The following is a 6,000-nucleotide window of genomic DNA, read 5'->3' on the forward strand; positions in this document are numbered from 1 at the left end:
CTTACCTTCAGTCTCGTAGTTTTCTTATTTCCCAATCTGATGCCTCTTTGTTTATTTTTCAAGATCAAGGTCTTATTGTCTATCTATTGGTTTATGTTAATGACATCATCATCATCGGGAGTTCTTCTATCGTTATTCACCAGTTGATTTGATGCTCAGGTCTTGCTTTCTCAATTAAAGATCTCGGACATTTGAATTACTTTCTAGGTATTGAGGTTCACTATGCCTCGCTCTCAGTCTACTTCAAAGATCCACTATGGCCGATGCAAATCCTATCTCTAGTCCACTGAGCTCCACTACCAAGTTATCAAAAGATGATGCTTCTCTCTTTCATGATCCAACTTTATATCGGAGCATTGTTGGCAGGCTTCAATACATCACTATCACCAGACCCGACATTACCTTTGTTATCAACAAGGTTTGCTCGTTCATGCATCAACCCATAGTTACTTATTGGTTTGCCGTCAAACGTATTCTGTGCTATCTCAAGAATATGATACATCATGGGTTTGTTTTTGCTAGGTCATCTTCTCTACAACTTAGTGCCTTCTCTAACACTAACGGGGTTGGCTACCTTGATGACCGAAAGTCTACTGTGGGCTTTGCTATTTTTCTAGGCTCTAACTTAGTTTTTTGGTCTTCTCGCAAACAATGGACATTGACTCAATCCGGCACTTAAGCTTAGTACAAATCCCTTGCATGTGTTGCATTTGACCTTCTTTGGCTCAAGTCACTTCTGACAGAGCTTGGTTTCATTCCTCCTACACCACCCACTCTTTAGCGCGATAATATTGGTGTCTTATACCTTGCTTCAAATCTGTTGTTTCATGCTAGGACCAAACATGCGGAAATCGATTTCCATTTTGTTCAAGATCATGTGCAGAAAGGTCATCTTCAAGTTTGGTTTATAACTTCCTCTAACCAGTTAGCCAACAGCCTCACCAAGCCTCTTCCATATGCTTGCTTTGCTTTCATTCGAGATAAGCTCAACGTGGTGGACCCTACGTTGAGCTCGCAGGGGCATGTTAAGGAAAATGATAAGGTAGTTGAAATTGATAAGGCAATTCTCAAGATACCAATCAAGAAGAGATCTTTCTAAATAGGTAACTCCAGCATCAAACTTAAGAGAAAATTGGACTCTTTTCATGTTGGTTGATCTCACCATTTGGATAAGCCAAAGAAGTTAACATGAGATCAGAAAAAATTATCGTTTTTTATCATTATTGCCATGTATGTCAAATGTGTAAATTATCGTTTTGATAATTATTGCCATGTTTATCATGTTTAATCATCTAGAAAGTTTCCAGATCTATTGTAACCAGAACTTCTATATAATAAAATGTTCGATCCTCTTGGTGAACAAGAGAGTGAGTTATGGTGATTATCCATCGTGTTTGTAGTTTTTTTCACTGCCGACTGTACTTACAATCACTGCCCTAGCAACGTAAAACTTCATGACTTGACCAGCAAAGACTTTCAAGGCATGTGGATCTGTTACTGCAAAAAGCTTAGGATTTGACCATGAGGGCTCCCTACTTTCTGGTTAGGGTGACTGTAGTTTGTCACTTGACACAGGATGACCACGGTTCAAAATCCATAAGGGATGACGTCCCTTGCCGCAAGGTCGAAGCTGGATGTGATCTCTGGTGGACAAGGGGGATTTCAAGGGTTTTACTAACTTGGAGGCCTACCAGTGTGCAGTTGGTGATTTGGGGGTGTGATTCTCTTGCCTATTAAAAAAAAAATTGGATCTGCATGCCCAATTCATTTCATGATGTAATCCCAACACCAAAATACAACAAAATTGAAGTTGGGATTCATGGCTGTGAACCTACTGAAATGAGTAGTTTCCTTTGATGTCTACAGCCTTTTCCAAATATTTAACCTTGCTAAATGATGAAAGATAGGAAAATATGTTCACTACTCACTTTAGAAAATACACGAATTTCAATAAACTCATTTGCCCTTTGATGGTACAAAAATTTAATTATATTTCGTGTTAAATTTGCATGGGTTTTTTGCTTTTCTATGATCTTTTCCAAAATCTCAAAAGCTTGAATATAGGTGCAGATGCAACACCTCCTTCAAAGCTATCTCACAAATATTGCCATTTTTTTTAAATCTCATGAATTTATTGTGAGATTTTTAGAAACATATACAATCCCAAGAAAATTGTGATATTTTCAAAAGATCACCTGTTTTGAAAATATCGTGCTTTTATCACGATATTTATATCTTTATATTATATTTCATATATTTTTTTATATTTTTCATATATTTTTAAAAACCCTATATAGCAATATTTTCCTGAGATTTTCCCATAAAAACATTTTTTTTTAATTTATCGTGATATTTCCATTTCACTAAGAAAATTCCGCTAAGGAGAATTGTGACTATGTTTGAAAGAGAGTACATGGTCTAACTTGAAATTTGGTTTTTCCAAAGAAGTTGACCCTCCATCTTAAGAACCACATTCAGCTTCTGCACTTCCTCTCCAACATTGAACTGCTCCCACAATCATTTTCACTAATTTGCCATTATTCCAAGTCATAATCAGATACCAATCGACCTAAAAATATATAAAATATGTTCATTCTTATTTTGTTTTTGTTAGATCATAGATCGATAGGAAGATAGCCAATGTATCCCACATGCTTTTGAGAGTACTAATATATTCAGTAATTGACCTAAAAATATATAAAATATGTTCATTCTTATTTTGTTTTTGTTAGATCATAGATCGATAGGAAGATGGCCAATGTATCCCACATGCTTTTGAGAGTACTAATATATTCAGTAATTGATTCATCTCCTTATTTCCTTTTGTATATCTTCTTTTTTCTTTAATGTTTCTAATCTCTTCTTTCAACTAAGAAAATCCAAAAAAGAAAATTTGTAGGTCTCACTTTTTCTTTAAAGCTCTATAAATCTTGGAGCATTCTCAAAAGAATGTAAAAGTTTTGGAGATCAATGATTGGTTCAATTGGATTGAAGATCCACAATATTACAATTTATCATTGGACTGAACTCTTTAAATGCGGATATTTTTTTTATCTACAATTAGTTTCTTTCCATTAATATAACCAAGTTTTTACTCTCAATAGATTGCAAGACAAATCACTCTTAGACAGTAAAAAGCAATTGTGTTAATTTAAACGGCAGTAGTAAGGCTTATGTCAAGGTTGGTTCTCGATTCATTGACAACAGTTTTTTGCATTGAGTCATTAACAGTGTCTGCTATAGATGAACACCAAGGAAAAGCCCATCATGGGCCCGCTCACAAGTAGGGCTGGTAAATGAGCTGCACGACCCGGACAGAAGGTGTTCAAGCCTGGCTCATTTTGTGTAACTAGCCAAGCCGAGCTCGAGCTCATGGCACTACAAGATATTCGACTTTTACTGGTGCAAACTTTGCGCCAGTAGATGCGCCATTGAAAGTTTCACCGGCAAAGGTTTCAGTGGCGCAATTTACATTTGCTCTGGCACAGTTTTTGCGCCAGTGAAAGCTCTTTCACTGGAAAAAAAAAATTGTTACTCCCAAGAAGAAATCGATGGAACCAGTAATCACATGAGAGGTTTAATTTGACAGCAAAGTTGTCCATATTCTTCAATAGAACAGAGGCTTGACAAACATTTATCAGCAAGCAGAAGCTAGAAAAGGAATTTGAAGAAAGAGGCTTGATAAACTGATGATAACCCACAGAACAGAATTTAGTATTGAATTTCACATGTTATCAAATTCTCAAATAAACTACAAGGAAAATAAACAAACCAAGTTAATAAGATCAAATAAGCAAACCAAGACATTGCTGTCATTGACAATTTCAGCTAACCTAACCACAGTTATTTTCTCATTGAACAAAAAAAAAATCAAATAATACATTGGCCTACATTTAATACTGGCTTCATTCAGACAATTTACAATGCCTCCCATGACTTGAGAGTTAAGACCGGATATCTACATCCTTTAGAGGATGTAGCACTAGGCATGATGCTTTCAAATACACAATCAAGAGGCATCCTCTAAACAGGAAAATGCAAACTTGCATATACACAGCTGAAAGCATGAATATGTAAGAGCAGAATGAATGTGTAATACAAGGGTGCAATGCAGACCAAATAAATTCTTCTTATGCCAGAATTCTAGGAGAGCTCCTGTATATCTCATCTACATGGGCTGCTGGCACATAAACTGCATCTGACGATGAACTATGGCCATTTCCATAGAACAAGTATATAATAACTCCGATTAACAGCCACACAGGAATCCGTAGCCATGTGCCACCACTGAAGATACCAGACTGTCAGCAGAGTTTAAAACTTATACTCAAAACCAATAAATACACGTGAACAAAATGTCAAAACTCACCCAAGATTTATCAATAAATAGACATTTATTAGAATACAGCAAATGGGCAGGAGAGGAACAAAAGAGCAGATGAAACTAGACCCAAGAATTGGTGTTAATGTTAAAAAAAATTGGTGTCAACAAACTAATTCTGACCTCCAGTGTGTCCAAAGGCGTGCCTCCCATCATCTTGGTCAATCCAGGAGAGGATGTTCAAACCACAACACAAAAGCAAAGCCCCAACAATACCAACAGATAATCGTAGGAAGAGACTATAAAATTTAATCTATAGCCTCTAGTCTTCATCATAAGACAAACACTTAATAAATGAGTTAACTAGGAAGAGATTCAAAAGAAGTTGCAGAAGTAAGCAAAAGCACCCCAATACACATGAAAGCAATGTTGACAGCTGCAATTTTGTGCCTCTTTGGGGCTTCAAATTTATCTAGAACATTCAAGAAAACAGTGACCACATATTGAAATATGAATACACAATAATAGCAGAAAGAGCTAATTCTTGTATAATTGGCAGTGTTGATTTTTTCTTCCACAAAAAGAACCAGTCTGCTCTTGCTCACGAGCTGCTTACCTCTTGTGAAGCTTGACAGTGTTGATTTTTAACTTTTTTTTAAATATTTGAAACAAACTCAAGAAGTTCACACATACAAACAAAGTAGTCAAGTTCTGCTCAACAAAGCATCATATTATCTGATAACTACAGGCAGGAAAAAGAAATTTGTTGAAACTATCAACTGAAAATGAGAATCAACTCATATATCAGTAAGAATTCAGACTGGATCCAGCATTATTTGAAAGAGAAAAAAGAGCATTTATATTGAGTATGACTGAGGACCATATACCTGAAATATGCCCTATTAATAAAGCAAAAAGAACCATATACCTGAAGTATGCCCATCCAAAGTATGTGTCATATCAACTCCATAAGTCAAAAAAAAAAAAACGTGATGAATCTAACCCCCTATAAGCATAATCAATACAAATCCTCAAGTATGGAAAATAGATATGCAAAGAAATAACCGAGAAAAATCAATTGCTTTTAGGTTCATCAAGAATGTGATCAACGTATCCCCCCCTATAAGGAGAAATCAATAGAATAGGCCAATACAAATCCTCAAGTCTGGAAAATTCACATGCAAAGAAATAACTTAGATAATCAATTGCTTTACTATTTAGGACAAAAAATGACAGAATTACAGAAATAGGATAGACTACAGTTACCTTGGAGCACAAGGCCCAACACCAATAGTTTAATTGCCCTAGTCAGAGCCTTTTTTTTATGCAAGAGTTCTATTTGAAGGTCTGTAAATGGACATGAGTCAAAATAATCAAGCACATCATAGTCCTGGTAATCATACCATAGCAAGTTAAGAACACCAACCAAAATATGCAGACATCAAAAGAATATAATAGTACCAATGTATGACAAGCTGCACAATATCCAAGTAGTATATATATTGGGGGCTGGCATCCCTCCTGATCAAGAAGTTGGAAAAACATGCTAAGACTTTGTATCACCTCTATGCTTGGGGGCACAAGTGGCCCCATCCCTTTAAGCTCACTTGTGAGGAATTCCAGCTTCCTGTCTTCATCACACTCACTGTATATCCCAATAACTAAATATTTTGTAATTT

This window comes from Nuphar pumila, chromosome 4 (genome assembly GCF_984573655.1).
Source record: "Nuphar pumila chromosome 4, dmNupPumi1.hap1.1, whole genome shotgun sequence".
Lineage (NCBI taxonomy): Eukaryota > Viridiplantae > Streptophyta > Magnoliopsida > Nymphaeales > Nymphaeaceae > Nuphar > Nuphar pumila.